Below are 26,889 nucleotides of genomic sequence, written 5' to 3' on the forward strand. Positions count from 1 at the left end.
CAAATTTAGCTTAAATAACATCCTCGTAGATCTTTTATTCTTGTCTAAAGCGAAGTCTGAAGTACCGAATCCAATTAGAGCAACAGAAAACAAAGATATTCATCAGAGATCTGTAAATCGCTTTAAAGCATTTAAATATTATTGATTACAAAAAAAAAGGTCTCTATCGGAGATCAACTACCATCTCGTAAAGACATTATCCACTACAGACTCCAAAAATTTCAACCTATAGCCCCTCCACACAAGCGCACTATTTGTATTTTCTGCCAACGTCATGACACTCCGCCCACTGCCATCCACAAATCAACCTATATCGTATCGTTATTGGTACAGTCAGACAGCGTCAACGGTGATGTCACCGAGAGTAGGGTTGAGACATCACCCCCGCCTCACGTGCAGAAGGTAGTTTTTTTTTGCGGGAAGCATCCTCCCAAATGACAAACCGTCAGCAAGCCTTCGATCATCGAAAGAGTATAAGAACTTGCGCTCTTCTTATATCTGTCCTTGTACGACTTTCCTAGTTCCCTGTAACTTACTCGGACTCGCTCCGTCCGTCCTCTGCCATCCCTCCACGTTGCTAAATATTTGGCACATCCGATTTGGTCGTCTGAAAAAAACCAGAGACTCCCCGTGTAGCTTGACGAGACAGAAGTTGATCGGATCGCAATGGAAAGTCGAAGAATTTTGCTTGTGGTTACTTCGTGCCTGATATTAGTAGTTGTTACTGCAGCGATAGATTGCGAGAAATTGTGTCAAATAACGAATCATAATGGGAAAATAGGAGGCTGTGAGTGCAAATTCATTTTTCCAACCGGAAAACGATCCTACAGGTAAGCAAATTTCTAAAACAATTTAATTGTAAGCCTCTCTAACTTATTCAAGATGACCAAAGTCGAAAGCGAAATGTGAACAGTTCTGTTGATTGTTGTTCGTTAGAGAAAAAACAGAATATATATGTTTTTTTAATAAATGAATTAGGTGTATAGAGTGTATTTAAAGATAGAAAGATGCTGAAATATTTTTCATTTCTTTGGAATTTCGTTTTGTTTAGTAGTTCAAATGATGAAGTAGTTCATCATTTCATTCCTCGCTGGTGACACAGTGATTATAATCATCGTCCTCCTCACACAGCGCGAAAAAGTCTGGGTTCGAATAACGCGGTATGAAAAAGGCCCACAAAAGTTCAAAATGGATCATAAGTTAAAAGTTCTATCGCGTTATTGACGTGAGGAACTTTTTCGTGAGCTTTTTTAGTACCGTAGCTGAGTTGGTCAGTCTCAGGCGAGGGATGCAAGGATTTTTTTTTTCTTCCAGAGAAACAGGCAGACTGCACAAAGAACACTCGCAATTTACGGATATAAGATACAATGGGAAAAAGCGTGAAATTGTGTGCTAGTACGCGCTCTTTGAGTGGACAGTGGTTCAAGTCCGTGACTGCTAAATACGATTTAAGTTTGTATTGACGATTTATTATAAACACCACTGACCTAGTTGCTGGTCGTGTGGGAGGATAAACAAAAAAAAAAAAACATGTATTTTTTTTAAAACCGGTTCTAAAAATAATTAAGATCCTATTTTGTAAATAAGCCATAGAAATTAAGAAAATTAAATGTCTACAAAACGAAAATGAGAAACTGTCTTTTCAAGAAAAAAGATGAAATTGATAAATGTTGACAGAAGCTATTTATGGGAAAACAGATAGAACCTGTTTTCCCATAAAAATTCCTCGCGCCATAAAAATGTTGCGAGGAATTTTCATGGGCAGTTTTAACAATGTGGCTGAGTTAGTTGGTCTCAGGCGCGGATAGCATGGTTTTTCTCCTGGAAACTCGGGTTTTTCGTCCAGCAAACAGTAAATTTACCACAGAACACATGCAATTTATAGAAAAGATAGACAAAAGCTAGAGAGATAGAGAGAGAGAGAGAGGATAGACAGAGCGAAGGAGAAGATAGATAGAGTGAGAGATAAGAGTAGTGTACAGAGAGAAAGAGAGAGAAAGATATGACTGGATGAATGAATGGATGGAATGATGGAAATGTGGAGGGAAAATAGAGATACAAATAAAGAGAAGAAAGACAGATAATGAACATAAAAATAGAGACAGAGATATGTAGGGTGATTTGAATGTGTGAAGAAAGTGGTTAATAAAGACAGAGGAGATAGGAAAGGAAGTGAAGGAAGAAGGGAATAATAAATAAAGAGGCAGCTTCGATAGTTAAATATAGCAGCTATAAACAGTCCCGCAGCTCTAATAAACTAACCCCAGGGGCTTACATATGGTGAGTATGGACTTAACACACCCAGGGTCCTGAGCTGGATATCATCATTCTTCCCTTTCTTGGTGATACCCTGAGAGACAAGGAGGAAAAAGAGTAAAAGTAGAAGGGATTTTTTTTTTTTTTTTTGGCTGGTGCAGCAAAAGCCTCAGGCTCATTTATATAGATAAATAATAATAAAGCAATATATAAGAGCTCATATAAGAGCAATAATAATAATAATAATAATAATAATAAATGTGAGCATTTATTGAGCATTTCTCAAAAAGAATTCTAGGAAGAGAAAAATCTTCTGAATCAGGTCTTTGGATGGCCTTTGGTCATCTCCTTTTGCATTAGGATAAAAAAAAAAAAAATACATGTTGGACAGACATGATTTACATCACACAAGTTGTCTGTCCAACATGATATATTTGTGAAGGACGACTGTTCCGAAGAACATGATTAGAAAAGATAAATTAGGAAATTTTAATTCTGTGAGTTTGAACAGAGAAACTGAATGGATGTTGACTGAATGAAACATCTGTTTGGACTTCTTTGAAAGAGAGAGGTGGATTTACAGATGCCAATTCAAAAGGACAATCCCTTATCTGTAGAAAAAGGACAATACCTTATCTGTAGAAAAAGCATGCAGCATAAACTTAGCGTCTGAGAACATGAGGGAGGATTCTGAGAGCATTATCACAAATATGGGAACAATATTCCATGGTAGGTCGGATTTGAGATTTGTACAGAGCGAATAGTTTTTAAGAAGAAAAGTAACCCGAATATTGTTATCGCAAGAGAAATTAGATATATGGGGATGTCCTGATATAGATGTGTAATCGTGTCTAAAAATATGAGAGTCATCAAGACTCTCACTCTCTTTATAAAACTAACTTTAATATAACATCAACTAAATTCAAAGAAGTTAAATTGAGAATTATAGACAAAAGAAACGTATTTTATCAATAAATTTAAAAACAGATGGCCGAGTAGCAGCCCTTGCGGGCAGCACAGTTGGTATAATCACCGTTCTTTCCATACACGGTAGAAAAAGACCTGAGTTCGATAGAAAGGGCACTTGCCTGCGTTAGTCCGTCTAAGGCGAGATTAGCTTTGCTTTTTTCTCCCGACAACTAAATCGGGTTTTTATTCCAGAAAATAGCAATTCGACCATACAACGCACGCAATTTATAAATATATTATACGGCACAGTGTGGCCTAAGATGCCTATGTGCCTAAAATTCCACAACAACAGCTCAGAAGGCTGGGACAGTGAGAGATGTGATATGGGCTTCTTGTTTGAGACTATGCAGTATTTTGGACGTAGGATGTGCGTCTGTATATGTAAGTCATACTGACGAAGACGCATTTTTCAGATATTGAAGAAAAAACTTCTGTATAAAGTTTTACTTTCTGTTTTTGTTTATCTTTTGGCAATTTGTTTTCAATATGAGTCGTATTTGTTTAGAAAATAGAAGCAGGCTCTGCATTTTAAAATGCCGGTTTATTTGGATATATGCTGAACCAGACGTATTTCACTCTGGCTCGATTATGTCGCTGTCTCTCGAATCGTGCAGTTAGACCATCCGTCTGTACTGATAATTATATTGGAAACTCTCTAATTGCAAGTACTGATACATTCTAGGACTTAGGGTGTTCTATTTTGATTTGACATTTATCCTTCTTCCCATGTTGATCACGCAATATCTCAGACTTCCAAACTTCTTGGTTTAATTAAGTGTTTTTCTTCGATTTTCAAGAGTTATAAAGTTATAATTCTTCTCTACAAGCGATGTAATTTTCAATTTTTGATTATTGTGACATGATTTGGTCTTCACCACAGGAATATCTTTTTCGCAGACTTCAGAGAATTGAAACTAAGTCATTAAATTCTTATGCTTTCGAATTCGCCTTGCCTTTCACCATCGAAACTATGGAGCTCTTTTTGTGGTCGCTTCAGAATCATTCCTCTTCACTTCAGACGACAACTCCATGGGTCTCTTTTTCCACAATATTATAAACTCTATTATTGATCCTTCATCTCTTCTTGAACAAATACTTTTCAGTATACCCCGCTGGAACCTTGGTTATAAAACCAATTTCTCAATACCTGTACCTGTTACTTAACACTTATTTGGAAGTCCTCTGTTCCATTTCCTTCAGTTATTGAATAATCATAACATTGAGTTTACACTTAATCCATCTATGTACAAGAGTTTTCTCTTTATTCTGTTTTGTTAATCCAAAATTTCTGTATATTTGAATTATAGTTTTGTATTGATTCTCTGTAATTCTCAGCTTTCTCACCATTATCTAGGGTCTGCGTGCCCTGCGGGTGAGAAGTCTGTAAATAAATAAATAAATTTGTCTTCCGCTTCTGAAACTATTCGTTTCAGAAACTATATTTCTTGATAAAATTAAGAAAACACAGTTTATAAATGAAGAACATCAGCATAACTCGATATGATATTTCAAATGCCCGGCAGTTCTTCATTAGTTATATGCTATTTTACCAAAAGTATTAGGACACCCAAAGAAGAATTATTCACGGAGAATAAGAGGAGGTCACGTGCTTCAAAGGCTAATTCTTTGGATGCCATATCAGACATTTATCATAGGGCAAAGCGGCCACACGTTTGAAACTTGCGAAATCATCGGTGACAAATGTACTTAAAACGAAGAGCTAACTGGAGTGAAGCAGGTGTGCATATACTTGGATTTCAAGAAATGCTTTTGATACTGTTGCACATGGAAGGCTACTATAAAAATTGGAGCAGTATTGCATTAAGGGCAAATTGCTACAATGGATAAAAGGTTGGCTGAGCGTGAGAAGTCAGAGTGGTAATCAGTGGACTAATGTTATTAGTGGAATTCCTCAGGGTTCGGTACTGGACCCATTTTTGCTTTTTGTATATTTATCAATGATATTGATGAAGGTATATCAGGCTTAATGTCCAAGGTTGCAGATGATAACGAATGTTCGAAGGGTTTTTAATGACAGTAATGACAGTACACTACTGGAACAGGATCTAGAAAAGTTGAGCATATGGGCTGAGAGGTGGAAATTAAAGTTTAACAAATGCAAAATATTGCATAAGGGTAGCTGTAACCCCAGAGTAACGGACCAACTGTGTGGTACTATACTTAGGAAAGTGGAGAAAGAAAAAGACCTGAGAGTAATTGTGTAATCAGATATGAAGTTTTCAGAGTAGTGCACACAGGCTGCCAGAGCAGCTAATTGGGTTTTGTCAAGGATATACAGGAATTTTTCTAGCAGAGATAAAGAGATGATTGTCCCTTTGTATAAAGCAATGGTTAGACCGCGCATTGAGTACTGCGTACAGGTCTGGAGGCCTCATTTAGGAAGGTTTTAGAGCTGCTGGAACGAGTACACAGAAGGGCAACAAGATTGGTGAGGGGAACAAAGGGGTGCTCTTACCAAGAAAGGCTTACTTTCTGCAAACTGCAGTGCCTGGAGACTAGGCACTTTCGAGGTGATCTGATTGAGGTGTATAAGGTCTTGAATGGTTTGAGCGGCTCAATGCTAATGGCATTCTTCCTCTTGCTCAGATTACGAACCTGTGGGAGCATAAACTCAAATTGAGGAAAGACAGTTTAGATGTGGGAAATTTGCTTTAGCCATCAGGTAAGGTAGTTGATTGCTGGACACATTTCCATCTGTTGTTGAGGATTTTGATAGCTTAAATAAATTTAAGGAAGAACTCGACAAACTTTTGGAGCGAATGGATGAATGAAATGGGAAGTCTGTGTGTGTGTTTTTTTTTTTTTTTTTTTTGGCTGATGGTATATAAGTTTGCCTCTACTAATGCTAATTCTAATGCTAACAGTCAGGTAGGCCACATAATAGACGGATATGAATAGCCAGTTGAAGAAATTCATGCAAGAGAAATGAAAAATGTCCTTGGAAAATGTTTTATTTCGAAATATCCACAGAGGTGTCCATAAGTCCTTCCCCGTTTCATAGAGGCTTTCACATATGAGGTTTCACGGCATGCCATCTGATCAGGTGACCAGCATCAAACCAACGAACCGCAGACAAAAATAAAATTTCTGTTTATACTCAAGGACGACCACACGGTGAGTGGAGTTCACAAGATTCTTTGATGAAAGAAGGGATGATTATCATTTTGTATATAAGGCTGTGGTCAGTCCACACCTTGAGTACTGCATACATGTCTGAAGGTCTCATTTTAGGAAGGGCGAAGAGCTGCTGGAGCGAATACAGAGAAGGGCAACAAGATTGGTGAGGGGAACAAAGGGATGCGCTTTCCAAGAAAGGTGTAAGTTTTGCAAATTGCAACACCTGGAGACTAGGAACCTGCGAGGTGATCTGATTGAGGTGTATATGGCTTTAAATGGTTTCAGCAAGCACAGATGGGATTCTTCCTCATTCTGAGATTACGCACTTGAGGTGTCATAAACTCAACTTTAGGATTGGCGGTGGCAGAATAAATGTGAGGAAATTTGCCTTTGGCAAGCGGGTGGTTGATTGCTGGAACAAACTTCCATCGTTGTGGATGTTGATAACTTAAATAAATTCAAGGAAGAACTGGGAAAATTTTGGAGCGAATGGAAATCGGATTTTTTTTGCTTGCTAGCATCATATGCCTCTACTAACGCTAATGCTAAAGATGAGAAAATACAAGAGGTACAACGTTATCTAATTTGTATATAGCAGTCATGCGAGTTTGAACCACATTTACTCAAATCATATATACTTATGCATTCTCGCGCCTGTCTATTCGCTTAGGTTTTAGTGCTATCCTGCTATCGTTCTTGGTTTTCAATAAATTCCATTTTTTTATGTTATTAAAAGAAGTTTCTTTTGATAAATATTCGAAAACCCAAATTTTGGACTTTATAAATAAATCTTATAAATTTATTATTATTTATTCTGTTTATACTCAACTCATATTCTGTTAGTGAATTTTTGAATTAAAATACATCCTTATCAATGTTGGGTGGCGCCGTGTATATTTTCAGTTGGTTTTAATTGAAAGTTTGCACGGGAATTCTCCGTTTGAACATTGTAAAATAGTCAATTCACACCCACAACATTTCTTTAGGAAAATCATAAAAAGAAAGCGCATAAAGTTAGTTAATATTATTCATTATAGTTAAGGGGGAATTAATAAATCACAGCCATCATGTAGATTCAAATAGTTACCAGTTGTCTCCGCTGCCTCAATAATCTTCCATAATATGTTGACAATCTTCGACCACCCATCTGTATACGAGCTTAAGAGATTAAAGACGCATACGATTCCTTACGAAGCAACTTTGACACTGAGGTAATTGGATTTTCAAGGGGGGTAGAGACATCGCCATTGGTTTCAGTATGAAGGAAGCGAAGAGGAAGGACTCACCTGTCTTGCAGATGCAACAAGAAGGTTGCGCTGAACCCTTCGCTAAAGTTAAACTAATTATCTATCCTCAAATTGGTAATGTGCTTATGGTAAAACCAAAGATATTCTTAGGCTACTGAAGAGTCTTAGTTGTATCTGACAGTTGCTATTGAAACCATGAACAGCACGAAAGGACAACTCTTTCGAAAGAGTGTAGAGAAGAGGTTTCACACGCGGATGTATTAGTCTATATGGCACCACCGAAAGAAACATTAAATGCTTTTGCCTTTCCACTAAAATGTGCTGTCCTCCTGACCAGATAAACTTATGAATTTTCGTAAAATTTTTGAATTTTATTAAATTTGTATATTATGGAAAAGTACCTCGTATCACCATTTGAGATTATCTTATAAATAATCGCAAAATGGTGTTGTCACCCTTTAAAAGTTTACAAAGCTTGGAGGCCGCCCAAAAAACGCTTCAGGGCAGCTAGTTTGAGATGCTTCATGTGGAACTACTTGCGAGCAGTCCTTAATTTCTGTAAAGTCCAGTTTAGCGTCACGCACTCTGAAAAATCAAGCGCTTCTTCTTTTTTCTATAATGGTAATTGCATATTTTCCCTTTAACTATTTTTATATTCTATTCATCAACATTTTTCCATTCAATAGGAGTATCTTTGTCTCTAATATTTGCTAATTTATTTTTCGAAAATTATCTCTACATCAAAACTAAACTTTTAATTATCCTTTTAACTACATGAGAAACAGGGGTACTAGAGATGCTCGGCATTGGTCCAGAATGTGCACCATAAACAGAAGGGTACCAAGGGTGGAGTTTTGTCTACTATCGTTAGCAGCAGCCCTTCCAGGCAATCCAACCCGATTTGCAGTCAAGTACTCACAACACCTCATTAGCCAAGTGGTCATGAGCGGGAGTGCAGTAGCACACTCTCCTTGAGCAGACCGGGATTCAAGCCCCTGACTGCTAAATTCGGTCCATATACCAACCCGCACTACTACTAACCAGCTACTACATCTACTAACCAGCGTGGCAACTTATGGTCCATTTTCCTCCATCATGCAGCGGATTGATTATGTTAGCTGTCAGTTCCCAACTGACAGCTAACATATCCCACCCCGGAGCAGGATGGACAGTTTGGCCTTCCTACTGGATTCGACACTTACATGGGAATGACAACGATCACCGACGGAGACATACTGCAGCTCCGCTGCCAACACGGCATTTGGCGATCTGAACCAGGTACTCAAACTCGGTTTCCTTTAAATCTCATTCCCAGGCAGGCGGGGAGGTGGTCTTGTTTCCTCCCCTTCTTGCTTCTCGCAGGTTTCGTCTGGTTGGGGTCTCCACTAGCCTCTTTGGGGATGCCTACTCTATCGCCCTCATCCTTCTACCTGTTCCCCCCCGGTCTTCAGTCTCTATCCCCATTCTACCTAAACTGAGTACACCCCCTAACAATGCCGCAAATTCAAATCAACGTCTAAATTCAACCGCTTTATCGTAAACCTCTTTCGGCCTTTCCAAATTCTAGTGTTCATCTCCCACCCCCACCCCTTTTTTTTTTTTTGGCTTTGACACTGAAATCCTCGGAAATTAGGTGGCGGTTCCTGCCAGGGTAGGCGCCTCCGTAGCCAGGTGGGCAGGAGCAGCAGTGCGTAGCACACGCTTCTTGATTAGACCGGGATTCGAGCCCGTCACCACCAAATACGGAGGATGCGGAAAGGTCAGGGAAATGACCACCGCATATCCCCGGAGCAATATAGCCTTAGCTGCTAATGCTCCTAAAAACCAAATAACAACAATAACTGCCAGGGTAAATAATCTACTACTTATCTGACCTGCTTCCTCGTGGCACAGTGTGGGCAACGGTGGGTTCCGATAGGCGCTCAACCGCTAAATGGTAAGAGAAACAACAGAACATAACACTACACAAAACACCACTCCTTCACACATTTTATTAAATCAGTGGCCTCCACAGAGTTCCGAGCCAAACAAACAGAGTACACAACGCGGAGATGTGGGGGGGGGAACCCTGGTGCCGTCAGACAACTAACACACTTTACATTTGCCATCTTTATGTCGCACATAAGAAACTATGTGATGCTCTTACCGAAAGAACTCTTAATTTCATGAAAAAGAATAGGAGTACGCAATAAAGGACCAAATAAAAATATAGGTGTACCTTATAAAGTCCGGAATACCCTCGGTGTATACCGGACAAATGCCATCATCACAACCCACGTAGGCATCACAGTTAGCGGGATCGCCGTCCTCCCCACATCGGGTGGAAAAGAGCCGAGTTCGAGTTCCGTCAATGACAGGAGGAACTCTAATGGATCTTTTTCACAACGTGGTGAGTTACTCGGTCTCACTTGAGGGTAGCATGGTTTTTACTCCCGGAAACTCCGGGTCTTCGTTCAGCAAACAGAAAATTGACCTCAGAGCACCCACAATTTACAGACAGTATACACGGAGCAATATGGCATTAGTCGCTCATGCTCCTAAAACTCTACAACAACAACCTTCACCAGAGACTTCCTGGGCACCAAGAAGAAACACGCATAGAAGACAGCAAGCAGCAAACACGAACTTTACGTTCAGCAATCTCAACTGGAACAAAAATTACTACATTTTTAAATTTTTAGATTTAAAAAATATATATAATTAATCAATATTAATTAATTGAAAACTATAGACTTTTTAATGTGTAATTTGAAAACAGATATCAAAATGGAACAAATAAAATAATCATAACTTTGAGAGAAAATTTTAGCCCGTATACGTATACAGAGGAAATTTCACTTAGAATCGCCCTCGTAGGTAGCATGGTTGGTTGGTAAAATTGCCGTCCTCCTAACACAGAGTGGAAAACACCTGGTTCTAATCCCGTCAGTGACGCGAGACATTTTTATGGGTATATTTCACTTTTTCACAAGTAGGGGATTTCTGAGCAGGGGTTAGTATGGTTTTTCTCACAAAAACTCGGGGTTTTCGTCCAGCAAAAAACAAATCGACCACAGAATACAAGCAATTTGCAGTCGCAATATGGCCTAAGTTGTTCTGTTAAAATCATTGCATATGAATATATTTAACAACAGTAGACTACAAAAAACCTCATGCATTTACACTGAGTGATCATTGAATTATGACCACCTACCTAATACTTCTTAGGTCCTCCTTTTTATGGCTAATCAGGCTGTGTGTAATGCTGTCAGCAAAGCAGGTATGGAGGTGATTGGTGTATCCAGACTCCTGATATGCCTTTCCATAGTGTCCCACAAGTGCTCTATGGGATTGATATCAGTGGAGGTCGGAGGCCAATCGATATGCTGGAAGTCAGAACTGTGTTCCTCAAACCATTCCTGCACAACAAGTGGTCGATGGCTTGGAGCATTGCCATCTTGGATAACACCGTTGCCATTCGAGAAAATGTGTAACATAGCGGGGTGTACACAGTCAGCAAGCAGTTGACGATAGCCGAGACCACTGATACGTTGTTCCACATGCACCAGGGGTCCACGTTCCTGCCAGTGAAACATGCCCCACACCATACAACCGCCTCCACCGGCCTGCACTTTTGATACCATGCATGATGGATGAAGAGCCTAATATTGTTGACGCCAAATCCGTACACGACCATCCACGGTGTGGAGTAAATAACGTGACTCTTCCGACCAGCACACCTTCTTCCAGTCTTCTAACGTCCAACTTGCATGCTCTTTGCAGAGGCGAGTCTTTTAAACCGGTGCACCTTGGTTAGGAGGGATGCAGTAGGGGTCGTCTGCTGGTATAGCCCATACGTGAGAGCGTGCGATGCATGGTCATGCCAGATATCGTTTCGGGTTGGCCCATGTTGTATTGGACAGTGAACTCTTCAAAGGTGCTGCGCCTGTTCGCCTGTACAAGCCGTCGGACCCGGCGCTCACCTCTAACATCAACCTTTCGCTGACCTTTGCAGTTTTGGCGTTTGGTCGTTGTTTTACCATTTTGGCGCCAGTCCTGGTACACTTTAATTACGGGGGCTCTCGAATACCCCCACCAGTTCAGCCGTTTGGGAAATCGAGGCACAGGCTCATAGAGCACCCATAATCTGTCCTTTATCAAAGTCCGATAAATCCTTCCTTTTACCCATCACGCTCGGAATGTTACTACCTACTGAACCACTGACACCTTATCTTTGCTACGTAGGTCGACTAAATCCACACTCTTGTACCTCACGTGGTCAAAGGGTCGCATTCAGTTTTTATAGGGGCAGTCATAATTCAGCGATCACTCAGTGTATATGCTCCACAGGTTTCTTTAAAACTCCTCGAGCGCTGTTCGGGCAGTCTGTTTCTCTTCTTCTTCCTCCCTTGTCTAGCGTTCCTGTAAAAGGCCCTCTTAATAATAATAAAAAATATATAATAATAATTTATTGTTATTGTCTCTTTCTTCTCGTAATGGGTTTTACCCCATTCCGCAATTGATACTAATATACACGTACGTGGGGTGGTTGTTATATCCGGTTTCTATTATTGATCTAAAAACTCTTTACCAATAATACTGTAGCTACCATAATTTTAGTCATTGTGACTGTGCCTTTTGAATAGACCTAGAAAGGTAGAAAACCAATAACAAGATTACCGAATGGGAGATTCGGGAGGAATAAATAGATAACATCCACAGGTACTGGTATCTATCTTTGGGGGTAGATAATGTCCGAACTACTGGTACAAGAAATTCAGTTACACACACAGGCACATAGCGGAGCAGTTAACCTATATAATAAGGAACCCTGACACAATTTCAGATTCAAGGTATCATCAAGGGATTACTCAAGGGATCAGATGTCTGTAGGCTAAGGACAAAGACACACCAAAAACGGCGTACAGACCGACCACCAGTCTCTCAAAAATGTACCAGATACTGACCAGCTGCGTATCCAGGAAGATATAAAACCATTTGGAGAGCCAGAACATCATGGCTGAGCAGCAGAAGGGATGAGAGCAATTAGCAAAGAATGTAAGGAGAAATTGAACATTCACACAGCGTTTATGGAGTAATCCTACAAGAAGCACCTGTACACGGACTACATCGACTACCGCAAGACCTTCGACTCAGTACCCACAACTGCGTGATAGAGATATTTAAGTTCTACAAAGTCAATCCGACTCTGACACACTTCCTAGCAGTATCCATAGCGGAACGAAGGACCACCATCAAGGTTGAGAACATCACAACCAAACCGATTAACATCAGGAGAGCAATCTTCTAGAGAGAGACAGAGAGAGAGAGAGAGAGAGAGAGAGAGATGTCCTGAGCCCACAATGGTTCCGTCTAGCACTCAACCCAGTGACCACCATGCTCAATAACCTCAAGTACGGATATATCCTGAAAGAAGGGAGGAAGAACCTATACACCGTCTCTTAACTGATGTATATGATTGACATCAAACTCCATGCCGCACCCGAGAATGAACTCCGGCAGCTACTCCGGATCACCAACGAGTTTAGCACTGGCATCAGGATGCAGATGCAGATGCAGTTTCGTCTAGACAAATGCACGAATTATGGAGTGAAGGGAACTCCAGTGGGCCACAACTACCAGCTGAATATTACATGAAGAGTGTGAAGACATGACAGACGGAAAGACCTACAAATATCTGGGGATGGGGCAGGCTCAACAGTTAGAACACAAGGAGATAAAGGCCACCTGACTGAGAAGTAATATTAGAGATTGAAGACCCTACTAAACGCAAAGTGAATGGTAGGAACATGGTCAGAGCGTGCCATAAACACCTACGCAACCCCAAATCTATGACCCTTAGGGCTCAGAGATTGAATCAACACCTAGTTCGAGTACGAGATAGACCAGGATAATGATGACTAAGAGCCGCCAACACCACACGAAGCCATTGAGGGGCTGATCATAGCCTGGAGGAGTGGGTTTACAGAGCTCACTACACAACAGAAGAAGGTGATTACCTGAGCGATTACTTCCAAGAAAATAGAGCCAATCTACCGAGCAGTAAGGAAGATAGGCCAACGGCACACACACTGCTCAGCACAACAGCAGACCTCACTCACACAGAGAGAAGAAACAAAGATAGAAAGACTGGCAAAGAAGACACTGCACGGCACACATTACAGTCCTATTGAATACACCATGAACTGTCAAACTAATAGAGCAAGCTTATCTGCGAAAAGATCTAAACCTCCCAAGGACTTCCTAATTCATTTCACAAATATACGTGGTCTCAATTCTAATCTCAACGATGTCCATTTCCACTTGCAGTCTGCCAAACCCCATGTACTTTTTCTGACAGAATCTCAGTTATCGGTTGATTCATCTACTGCTCATCTCAGATGCCCAAATTATTCTCCTTTGATTCCATTCGCCTCAAAGGTGGTATTTTTGCATATGTCCGTTCTGATATTCCCTGTCAGAGACTTGGCAATTTGGAATCTCCTCTCTTTGATCTTCTCTGGCTTAAAATCTCTCTACCTCATTGTGTCAAATTCATCTGTTGTCTTTACCGTTCTCCCAACTCCACTAATCACTTGGAGCTCTTTGACTTCCTCTCTTTGGAACTTGACTTTCTCCAGTCCAACTTTCCTAACAGTGAAGTAATTTTCTTTGGTGATTTTAATGTTCAGAACTCCAGCTGGCTTCCGTTTTCTAGTCACACCGACCCAGCAGGTCCAGATGTTGAGGTTTTTGCAATTACTAATGACCTAGCACAGATTGTTCATTTACCTACAAGAATACCGGACATTCCTAATCATACAGCCAATACGCTTGATCTTTTTCTCACAAACAACACTTCTAAGTACTCGGTCGAAGTGAGAGGTCCTTTAGGCACTTCAGATCACAACTTGGTGATTGTCTCTTCTCCAATGGAACTTTTATCTCATGCCTATTCCCAGCCACGTGTTGTTTGGCATTACAAGAATGCAAAATGGGATGACCTGCGAGACTTCTTTTCTTGTTTTCCTTGGTCGGATTACTGTTTCAAAGCTTCTGATGTCAACATTTGCCCAGATCGTGTCAGTGAAATTATTCTTGCAGGAATGGAATCCCTTATCCCACACTCCACTTTAAAATCTCGTCCTTTATCTAAATCTCGGTTTTCCAATAAATGTGCTAAGGCTGTCCAAGAGAAGAATGTTGCATATCGTAATTGGCTTGTTTCTAATTCTTCAGTTTCATTTTCTGCCTACACCAAAGCTCGCAACAATTGTAAAGCAGTTATTAATCATTCCAAACTAGAGTTTGAACAGGCGAAGAGTAGAAAACTTGCTCCTTGCCCTAATGGTAGCCGAGCATTCTGGACTCTTGCCAAAGCTATTGGCCGCAACTTTTACCCAACTTTGCTCTCACCTCTGTCCAAACCAGATGGTTCTGTTGTCACTTCAGCCAAGGATAAAGCTGACCTGCTAGCATCCCATTTTTCTTCCAGCTCATGTATTAATGATCTTGGTAAAACACCTCCCACCATTCCCAACACGCTCCATTCAATGCCTCCTGTGGTCTTCAGTCAAAAGGATATCAGAAGAATTTTGATGAATCTTGATGCTACGAAAGCTCCAGGTCCTGATGGTATTTCTCCACTTGTTCTCAAAACCTGTGCTCCTGAACTTACTCCTATTCTTTGCCGCCTTTTTTCACTTTCTTATTCCAAAGGTGTTTTTCATTCTGCTTGGAAATTTGCTCATATCCAGCCAGTTCCTAAAAAGGGTGACAAATCCCTCCCATCCAATTATCGTCCCATTGCAATTACTTCTACTCTTTCTAAAGTAATGGAGAAATCAATTAAAAGCCAACTCTTAAACTACCTAGAAACCTTCCGTCTGATCAACGATCACCAGTATGGATTCCGTCAGTGTCGATCCACTGGAGATATTCTGGCTTATGTTACCCATTTATGGACTAATTCAATGGAAAGGTTCGGTGAAACACAAGTAGTTGCTCTTGACATCTCAAAGGCTTTTGATCGTGTTTGGCATAAAGGTCTTCTAAACAAGCTTTCATCTTATGGTTTGCCAACTGTTTTTAGTAATTGGTTATCCAGTTTTCTCTCTGATCGCTCACTGAGGGTGATGGTAGATGGCTCTCTGTCTTCTAACTTCTCCACTAATGCCGGTGTCCCCCAAGGTTCAGTTCTTTCCCCCACTCTTTTCCTCTTGTATATTAATGACCTTCTTCCATTGACTGGAAATCCTATCCATAGTTTTGCCGATGATAGCACATTGCATTCCACTTTCCATTTTGAGAAACTTTGTCTTGCTCAATCAGCTTCAACTTCTCGAAAATCTGCTACCAATCCCTTAAATGCCGATCTTCAGGTAATTCTCCAGTGGGGCAAAGACAACTTAGTTGATTTCAACCCTTCTAAAACTCAGTCTTGTCTTATATCTCGCAAAAAGGATTCTTCTGCTCCTATGCTTATCTTTAGTGACACTCCGATTTCTAGGCAAAATTATATATATTTGTTTTGGGGATTACCCTGACTTCTAATCTCTCTCTTGGCACAAGCACATTACAAATATTGCTTCCTCTGCATCTAAAAAGCTTGGTTTTCTCTTTCGCTCTCGGCATTACGTTTCTTCAAAACAGCTGCTCACTCTGTATAAATCGCAAATCCGCCCTGCCATGGAATATTGTTCCCACATCTGGGGTGGTGCCCCCAAAACCTCTCTCAGGCTTCTTGATTCCATTCAGAAGAGGGCAGTTAGGTGAATTAATGATTCATCTCTAACAGAGTCTCTCCACTCACTTTCTCATAGACGCACTGTTTCTGCTGCATGCCTTTTCTACAGATACTTCCATGGGAACTGTTCTTCTGAATTGGCTTCTATAATTCCTGCTCTCTCTTTCAAAACAGTCCGAACACGTGCCGCCACCAGCCAACATCCATTTACTGTCCAACTTCAAACCCACAGAACCAACTTTTCATCTTCCTCATTTATTCATTCAACTGCCGTTTTCTGGAACAACCTTCCTTCTTACGTATTTCCTGAAAATTACAATCTACAGAAGTTCAAGTCCAATGTCAACAAATATCTACTTTCGTCTTCTTAACCTCAAACCCAAGCACGGTACTAAGTACTATAGGTTCTAATACCTCTCGTGTTTGGGGTTCAAATAAAAAAAAAAAAAAAAAACCAATAAACTCCCTCAAGACCTTATAGATAACGTGGTTTCCAACGGTGTCTGCGGAAGCACTTTTCCGAGGCAGAAGGATTAAGGCTTGCCATCTAAATGCAGGTAATCAATAGCAGGTATTATATAAAATGCATTGCCAAGGACCCCAAATTGACAGATGACAAATGGATGCTACCTGAACCCAGAATATGCCAGGCAAACAACACCCACTTCAACAATGCTGTAGAAGACTAATTTACCACCTGAGTGATCACTGCAGAGTGATCACTCAGGCAGAGTACACTTAGGGACAAGGCCAGTTCGCCAGGATAATGTAGCAGTCCGAAGGTACAATAGCTCAAAAATATTAGCTGATCCAAGAAAGTGTGTCGTATGACAAGTACGAGCCCCAGCCCTTGCTAGAGATCCGAACCCACAAACTGTACTCCGTAATAACGTACTCCACAAACTGTACTCCGTATGTACTCCGCTCCGTAATAACGAACAAAACAATCTTGCACAACAGTCCAGGAATAGTCCTCATTGACAAAAAGGAAATGGCTTCCTACCTAATCGGCATAGCGGGTCCCAACTATAGCATCCTCCGGAAAACATATGATGAAAATATCGGGAAATACTCATACCTAAGACAGGAAGTCAAAGATATGCGGCATATGGAAAAAATAATTACCATCCCGATCACTACGTTAACCACAGGCATGGTGGCAATGGTCTCCTTAAGCATTTAGCAGCAATAGGTTTCCCAACGAACTTTTACATGGAACTCCAGAAAGCCGCAATCCTGAACCCCTGTTGGACAGCCAAAGAGTTCCTCGACCAATAGTAATAATAATACTAATAACTGGACAAAGCCAACCGTCCCATGCACTTAGTACTCGTACCCGTCACGGGGAGAAGAAAACCATAAGGAGAAAAAGTCATAGTAAAAATAACAGCCTTAGCTATCTAAACTGCAACCATTATCAATCCACTGCAGGATGGAAGCCTCCTCAACGATTCATGTTAAGGGAAATGGACCATAATCTGCCACTGTGGTCCAGTGCGGATTGACAGATCGACTGTATTTGGCAGTCAGGAGCTTGGACTCTGGTCTACTGAAAGAGCTTGTGCTACTGCACTCCCGCTCCTGCACTCCCACTCGGCTACAGAGGCCGGATTAGTGCAAGAAAACCACAGGCTTTTGCTGCACCGGCCAAAAATAAATAAATAAATATAATAAGAAGAAAACAAAATATATAAAAGTATATAAAAATAAAAAAAGAAAATAAACTGATTATGTGTATCCCTCCTAATGTAGATAACTATCAAGCGACCTTTGAATTTTTTAAAACTGTCAGCCTCAACAACTCATGGGATAACTTATTTTAATAATTAGCAACTCAATTGGTATAAGAAAACTTCCTTTAAATTATGGAATCATTTAAACAGTGAAATTTCTCCTTAATTGATTTTACTGTTCCCTCTAAGAGCCTTATAGATCTCAATCAGGTCCTCTCAATGTACCTCATTGCCAAGTTTTGTAGTCCACACATTCGAGCCTTTACTCAGATGGGTATTTTACGGATTTCACCAAGCAGGTTGATCGTCTTTGGAGCCTTTCAAATATCTCAATATCTTTTTCAGGCGCGGCCTCTCTCAGTGCGGTCTTACAATTGAATTATACACTGGGATTATGACTTCCCTATCTCACCAGAATATTGTTCGATAAATAAAGGATTAGACCTTTCTTAGGTTTTCCTTGCCGCCTGTTTACACTACTTGGAAAACTTCATGTTCGACCATATCATAACTCCAAAATTCCTTTCTACTTTTCTTCTCCTACTGTTTTTAATTCAGCCTCACAAATTGTAAGGCCTTGGATCATGCTGCATGGAACATAGATACCACTCCCTAACCGTCCTCGAGGCCTATCCAAATCGTCATGAAGGAGCGTTGATCATTAGTCACCCTTCTAATTTTTACAATACGCCTTTTATCTCTTCGTTGATGTTATTTATGAAAATCAGAAACAACATCTGCCAGTACCGATCCTTTTACTTATGTTAGACCATAGGTTCCCAAACTTTTTCGGGCCACCGCCCACTTTGCAAGATATAAATTTTGTAACGCCCCACATTATAACAGTTTTCCGCGTTCAAGCCGTTTGATATTTTCGACTTAAATAGCAACTAATGATACATGACTGGAGAAAATACTCTTAGGAGAAAATAAAGATAATAATAATGACTGCTTATGCCGTTAAATTATTGAAAAAGTAGTGGCCAATATGTGCTTCATCTTGAACACAGTTATTGCTATTCCGATTTTGATGAAACATAGCCCATATGTAAAGATTGTAAAGTGTATGCTCGAATAACATCATGCACAGTTTCATACAATGGTTTAAATATGAAAATTCGGAATACATATTAAGAGATTGCAAATGCATTATTAAGAATCTTATTGTAATAATTAAAACACCATGAAATGTATTAGAAAATTGTTTATTTCGAACTTACAAAGTAAAAATACAAAGAAAAAATAAAAAATTAATGTGAAGGATGAGCCTGATGCATTTTTAAAAGTTTGTTAATATCGGGTTCAACTTTCGTTAAAAACAGTCGTAAATCGCCACGCTCAGTTATATGCAATCGGTTCCTTTTCTTAGATAGTAAATTCGCCACAGCAGTAAGCCCACGCTCAGCCAAATAAGAAGATGGAAATGCAATTAAAAATTTCTGCACTATTTCCCATAATCCAGGGTACAGTGTCGGTATTGATTTCTGAAGCCAGAACTCTTGGTAACCACTTTTGAATTTTATTTTTAGCCCTTCATTTGTTGTGAGTTCTATGAGTTCCTCTTCTAAATTTGATGATCCTGCTGTGTTTACATGGGAGAAAGGATCTAGAACCCAATTTGGTATATTCATGTTCAGAATATCCTTGAATTGCTCTTTAAAATCAGCATGGAGAACCTCCAAGTGTTGGCGTATGTAAGTAAATCTTCCTTTTTGAAAGAACTGCTGATAAATTTGAAAAGTGGCTATATTCCCCTCGGCCTAGATTCCCCTTGAACAGAAGAAGTTTCCCCACAAAAGCGGCAATAACTTTTTTGTTTTAACTAAATTCCATTCATCACCTTGTAATTGTAGATTGACTTCATTAAATATTTTATAGAGGTCTGTCAAATAAGCGATGTCATTTTTGGATGTAATCAGGTTGGCCCGCAACCCGTCGTCTCTGTCTTCTAGGAACTCTAGTACTGAATCAAACAAATTGTAAAATCGATTCAGACAAATACCTTTTGAAAGCCAACGAACTTCTGTGTGAAGCAGCAAACGATTGAAATCTTCATCGATTTCACTACAAAATTGGCTAAACAATCTGTCACTCAATGAATTGCTTCTAATCTTGTTGACTGCTCTAATAACGTAATGGAGCGACGTATGCAGGCGTTCACTTAAATTCTTCGCAACCAAATGTTGACGATGAAGAACACAATGTATAGCGAGTACATTTGGTACTGCTTGTTTCAAATGCGCTATGAAACCCTTGTGGCGCCCTGTCATTGCTGGAACACCATCAGTAGCAGCGGACAAAATATTACGAATAGGAATGTCTTTCTCTTGAAAAAACTTATTCATGGTATTAATTATAAATTCTCCCTTTGTATCCGCTTCCAAATTTTTAGCAAATAATAATTCTTGACAAACGTTTTCTTCTTTTATGAATCGTACGTATGATAAGAGTAGTGCTTCATTATTTGGGAGAGTTGATTCACCGAGTTGAATGGAAAATTGGCATGTCTGCATTATACATTTCAAACATCGCCGTATACTTTGTCCCTGAATATAAATGACTACAGTTACTTTGCTTTGAGTGACCGCCTTGTACAGTTGTGGACACTTGCTTCCAGTCAGTAAAACCATCAGTAGTCATCGTTTATTGTACCTAAAGTAATTCGTTATGTTGGGGCAAACGGTTTTTGCTCCTCACTGAAGTAGCACGTTCGAATTTTGCCCAAGTCGATTATCTGCACATCTTGAAAATTAGAAGGACAATAAAAGAGTTGATAATTGGTGCCAATGGTGGGCAGCATTCGGACTAACAAATTTTCTGTTTATACTCCAGGATGACCACACGGTCAGAGATCCCGAAATAGAGAGAGGATACAAGAAACCGCGCCGGATTTAGCAGTCACAGACTTGATTGTGTGAAATTGCTCGCCAAAAACCACAGCAAAGCAAGAAAAGTGATGGGGAAGAAATCTATTTTTCAGCGGGGTTTATCTGTTTATTGCAGCTCAGAACAGCATTATGGCCGTGGACAGTGAATTTATTCGGCTTCTGTACTAGAACTGAATTTCTCCCTTTGCGATGACATCAAAGTGTAACCAGCAAATATCTTCTAAGAATACTTTTTGAGCAGCCGTTACTCGAAATCTGTTGGCTTTGTACTGTTAGAAAATATTGCAGTTTTGTGAAGAAGACACATTTCAAGAAACAATCCTTTATTCACAGCGGAAATTTTTTTTCTTCTTTTGCACACCAGTTTTCGAAGTTTATAACGCAGCTACAAATAGAAATATTTTCTAGAAATTTCGTTAGAAGATCAAACCCAGGAAACTGCTGGTCCGATATTGTTTACTAAAAACAATTACAATAGAGGAAACTTTTTTTTATCAAATGCGCATTGCAGTGTCATCAGTTTTACACCAGTTTTTCTCGTTTCTAAAAGATGAATTTCCCTGATTTTCTGTTCGTAGGAGCAATACACAGTGAAGAAAGGAAACTTATGTCAACTCACAGTATGTCGCGTTGTAGCGTTTCAAAGGCCCTAGGCTAATTAGGGTGGGTTTAGAAAAATAACAGAAAAAGGCCTAAAAAATACACACTTGATGTCACATTTTTGTCATTTGCGTGAAATTCAATAGAAGGTTTTGAAATAGTAAGTAATAGTAAGAAGAATGGTGCGCTGGATGGTTCCCAGTTTACATTTGTTGTTGTAAAGAGTTGCCCTGCGAAACCAGACCCCAGATCCATACGTTATGAAGTGAAGGAAGATTGATTTGTTCAGAACCTTAAGGGTGCGTCAATTCAATCCCCAATCACGACGACTCACCCGTGCAATGAGAGCCGTGTAGTTTCTCACTTTCGAGTGGAGGCGTGCAAGATGCAGAGAGAAAGTGAGATTAGAGTCAAATACTATTCCCAGTAGTTTTAACGTGGAAACTAGCTCGATGATTCGGTCTTGAAGTTTGATAGTGGGGTTTCTAGTAGGCTGCAAATCCCTTTCCATTCTTCTGGGACAGATCCATGGGACAAGCACTTATTGAAGAGGTCGAGTAGAAACTGGATGTTGATTTTGGCGGTCTTTTTAAGGACTTCTGGTTTAATGAGGTCTGGTCCGTGGCATTTCCTCTCCTTCATTTTGTTAAGGGCCTGCTGCAGTTCATCGGTGGTAAATTGGTCTTCTACAGCATTGTTGAAGTAGGTGTTGTTTGCCTGGCATATTTCTTGCTGTTTTACTGTCAGAGGGTCAGTATTTGCGCCAAAAAGTGTGTCCAGAATATTGACCATAGATTGCTCCCACGATGTAGTCATAGTGCCCTGTGGTGTGAGAGTGGATAACTTCGCCCCTGGGGAGCTTGTTGGTGGTGATGTGGTACGCTACCCTGCAGGGTTCAGTATTGCCAGTCGTTCCCAAGATGATCTTTTACGCTGCCTTATAAGGGAGGTGTAGTCGTTTCTGACTTTTGGATATTTTTCATTTCACGGAGGGTGTTGATCTCATTTGGGGGCCAAGAGGTACGAGCTCTCTGAAAGGCTTTTCTTTTGTGGTGTACGATTCGGCGAAGGTGCTCCAGCTCTGGGGACCACCATGGGATGGCATTAACATTGTTCTTTTCTTTCTAATTGATTGCAGGCTTGGATGATGATTTCTGTTGTGAGCTTTTGATGTTGGTCGGGGTCCAGTGCTGGAATAACAGAAAAGTTGTTGTCCTGGATTATGATCTGCAACGTGGCGCAAAAGATTTCCCAATTGGCTTTGTTAATGGCATAGCGACTAATATTGTAGTGAGGTGATGGAGTTGGATCAATGGATCATGTATGTTGAAATGTAACAGCTCTGTGATCTGAGGTGGTCCCGGCCTCATTGACCTGCCACCCAGAAATTTTGCTGGAAATGGATCGTGTGGTTATGGAGTTATCTATTATGGATTCCCACATAGTGCTGGAATAGGTAGGCAGGTTATTGGGCTTGTTCAGAACCAGGAAGGGAGAAGTGGCCAGGAAATCTTCAAGGAGCTGTCCATTGTGGCACCCAGTGCGATCAGTTGTCAGGCTGTACCAGGTAGGAGAGCGACAATTTACATTCGCCCCAAAGATAATCTTGCTGTTGTGAAGTATAGCAAGGACTGTACGTAGATAATTTTTTTGTTGGAGTGATATCTTAGCCAGGTCTGCAGTAGAGGGAAATGAGGTAGAAGGCTCCCAAGGGGCGAATTACATGGGCACACGCTGCCCATGCAGTACATAGGGAGGAAATCCTTGTAACCATGATGTTAGGGTTACGGACAACTATGGCAGCTCAGGGTGTCTTCATCTGTATGTATGATTTTGAAAGTCAGGGGGATATCCCCTGACTAGCTTTGAATGGGTATATGGCTCCTGTAGAATTAATATGTCAGCATTTTCCTCTTTGGCCTTCCTTGATTCTAATCTGGGCACTTACTGCACGGGCTCGCTGGGCGTTTAGTTAGATGAACTTTATGATGTTGTTATTGAATGATTTAGGGTGTGCTTCCATAATTGGTCTTTATTTGTTGGTTCCTCTTAGCTTTTAGATAAACGGGGCACTTACTGTCCCTGAGAGAATGTACTGCATCAACCTTTTCCGCTTTGCAGTTTGCGAAAACTGAATCTGTAGACCTGTTTGAGCAAGAATTATAGTCATACCCTTTTTGGGCACTGCGGCCACAGGTAGACACGGTTTCCATGCACGTATGGATGGTGTGCCCAAAACGATACCATCGGAAGCACTTTGGAACAGGTACGTGCTCCTTGAAGCGGTGACTGCTTCAACCCATAAAGACTCTGTCCTGTAGTTTGAGGATGTTCCATGACAGTGGAGAAAGCTCCACCACCCAATTGTATAGCTAGGGAGACTTGAAGCTACTGTGATATTTTGGTTTGAAGTGTTCCTTGGCATTACTTATGTCAGTTAATTCTTGGGTGTTTCTTTTGAAGAGTTCATCTGTGATGTTCTGGGGAGTGATATTCTTGCCCACATCAAATATAAGTATGGATGGGCCTCTCTTTTTAGGGATTTCTGCTGTGAAACCTAGGGTACTGACTGTTGGATTGGTGATGATAGAGCGAGCCTCTTGCTTTGTTGCTGTTTCAGTGATTACTCCAACATTTCTTGTTTTTCGGATGGACTTCTTGTGGTTTTAAAATTTCTGGACAACGGTAGTTTATAGTGCTCCGTTACTGTCTGTAGTCGAGTTTTACACTGGCTTTATTATGACCAGATGTGGCGTGCTGAGTAGTGATTTCTTCTTTGTTGCTAGTGGTTTGATGCTTGTGGTTGTATCTGAAGTTGTCCTCAGCGCTTGGGCGTAGGATAGGGGCGCTGTTGAATTTATTTTCCCCTTCCTTCAAGGTAAGCTTCTAGCTTAGCCTTAGTTCTCTCATGTTCTACATGAAAATTTACCAGAACATGCTCCATTCGTGATCATACTTCTATGATTTCTTTCTGTCAATGGTAGTGATTTGATTGCTCTCTTCTGCCGTTATCGCTTTTCAGGTTTAGGCGCAGTGAATGAAATTGTCCTGTTATAGATCCGTCTAGTGGCTGTGTGGTGTTAGCATTTGTATTCAGTGATGTAGAGTCTTTGGGGTTGTCATTCTGCTCTGGCAGCACGTTCGCTTCTGTGTCGGCCCTTGGGGCAGGTTTGCACTAGCATTGGGCACAAACGTAACGCTCTTTAGCTACCTTTGTCATTTAGAAATTAGTGACCGTCCTGAGCAATTTCCGCACAGGGATCGGCCGCAGTCGCCATTGCAGTTTATTACTTGTTTTACCTTCTTCAGACAGGCCTGACAGGTGTGTAAAAAATCTTCTGACGACATATTGCTCATTTCACTACTATTATTGGAAGGGAGAAAGTTTTGCGTTTATCAGAATACTTTTACAGTAGTTTAGTTCTGTTAGAGTAGACACGGGGAAAGGATGTCACTATTGTTTCTGACACAAAGAAAGAAAGAAAGTCACTATCAGTTCCGATAGTCGTCCTCGGGGCGTTGAGACAGGGACAGGTGGTTTTCCCTCAGTAGAGACGATGCAGGATCGCTTTAGGCTAGGACACAAGGAGGAACACCCCTCCCCAGTCAAAGAAGTGTAGTTTAGCCGTGGCAGCAGAAAAGTTTGATGGCTGCACTCTTCAATTCGAGAAAAATGGCGCCGTGTCGAACTAACCCATTGTTACTAACGTTGGATAAATAACGAGCTAAAATACACGAAAAGACCCGAGTAAATGAAAAACAAATCTCGCCATTTGGAAAAACTCCCTTAAAAACTTTGATATAGCAAAAATCCAATGTTTAGCACAAGTTAAAACTAGTTAATCAGATCGAAATTCGAGGAGCAGGAAACAACGCGTGTGAACTGAAGCACGGACAGTAGCCTCCCATAGTAGTAGTAGTTTACGCTCATGGGCTGATTTTCATGTTGCGCGATCTGAAAAACATAGAATGACGCACAGAGAAAATTCTACTTCATCCGAGGTCAGCTATCTACAGCCTCGAATGAAGAGGACGTTAGAAATTCGGTGGACGACGTTCGTATCCAGACCTCGCCAAACGAGAAGCAGACAACTTTGTGTCGTGGCGACTAGGCCTCGATGGAAGGCACTGTCTACTGATTGGCACTTCTTAATGGTTCAGTGCACTATTAAGCCGCCTTTTTTGCTCTCATAGCGAGTAATTTTTCATATTTAGCCTTTCCAATATTTTCGACCCTTCCCAACCCAACATTTTCTGTGTAGAAAAGGCTGGGTTCGAAAAACTGATCAGTTCTGAATTTATCCATCTCGACATTCACTGACCAGCACTATATTTATCTCTTTCCGAATCCTCCTTGTGATATTATTTTTTAATGTTATATTTGCATCCATGACTTATGTGACTCTATTCCTTTAAAGGTATTTCATAATTTTAATGCATTCACCATCCTACTGCTGACAGAGGTCATTTGAAAACCGACACAGTTACTTTTACCAACTGGAACATCTTCAACTTAATGGGACTGCATAACCATGTCCTACAAATGTTCGATAGTGTAAACCATATGGTGTCATCTGATTCTTGGACAATAATGAGGTATATCCTTACTTCTAGTATTTTTTTGCAACAAGATGATAAAAAAATAATCACGTTTATTTAAAAATTTTGTTGCCCATAGCGATTTTCCTTCCATTTGCTCCAATCATTGAGGGAAAATTGAAATCACCCATAATAAGACATTCGAGCTTCTCGCCCATTTCATCTGAATCTAGAGGCTGTCTGCGCGAGTAGCACAGTGGTATCGTCCTCGTCCTCCCCACACCGGGTGGAAAAGGCCCGGGTCCGAATCCCTTCGATGACGCCAGGAACTTTAGTGGGGTTTTTTCACTCCGTGGCTGAGTTAATCGGTCTCAGGCGTAGATAGCAAGGATCCCCCCCCCCCTCCAGAAACGGGTTTTTTCGTCCAGCAAAACAGGCAAATCGACCAGATAATACACGCAATTTACGGTCATAATACATATGTAGGAGATTACGGGTGGCCCTAGTATGATAATTTGAATTTGTATTTTCAATCTAGAGGCTCTGGACCTACTTTTCACAAACTTCTGGTCTATAGCATATCCCCACTCTCAGTTTACCTTTACATCCATCTACTGCACACTGCACTACTTAATCAGTAGTAATGAAAAAATAAATAACATTTCAATTATTTAGAAAAAGGTTATTATCGAAAGTTGGGGGTGAAATTGAATCTCCTTCTCAGCTCTCCTGACTGTCTGGTCTCCTGACAATCATTGAAAATCACTTCAGATTACAGGAAATACGTCGGTAGT

At 40.6% G+C, this 26,889-nt stretch overlaps 1 long non-coding RNA gene across 1 annotated transcript in view; it reads left to right on the forward strand.

Annotated features, from left to right (window-relative positions):
* Window positions 1–438: 438 nt before the first annotated feature.
* Window positions 439–26,889, forward strand: part of LOC150080189 (uncharacterized) — a 53,864-nt gene continuing 27,413 nt past the window's right edge. Inside the window, exon 1 of the long non-coding RNA XR_016547406.1 lies at window positions 439–830. This is a non-coding gene — a long non-coding RNA (uncharacterized LOC150080189). The remainder of the gene's footprint in view (window positions 831–26,889) is intronic.

Source organism: Mastigoproctus giganteus, chromosome 9 (genome assembly GCF_048544385.1).
Source record: "Mastigoproctus giganteus isolate SK-2022 chromosome 9, ASM4854438v1, whole genome shotgun sequence".
Classification (NCBI taxonomy): Eukaryota; Metazoa; Arthropoda; class Arachnida; order Uropygi; family Thelyphonidae; genus Mastigoproctus; species Mastigoproctus giganteus.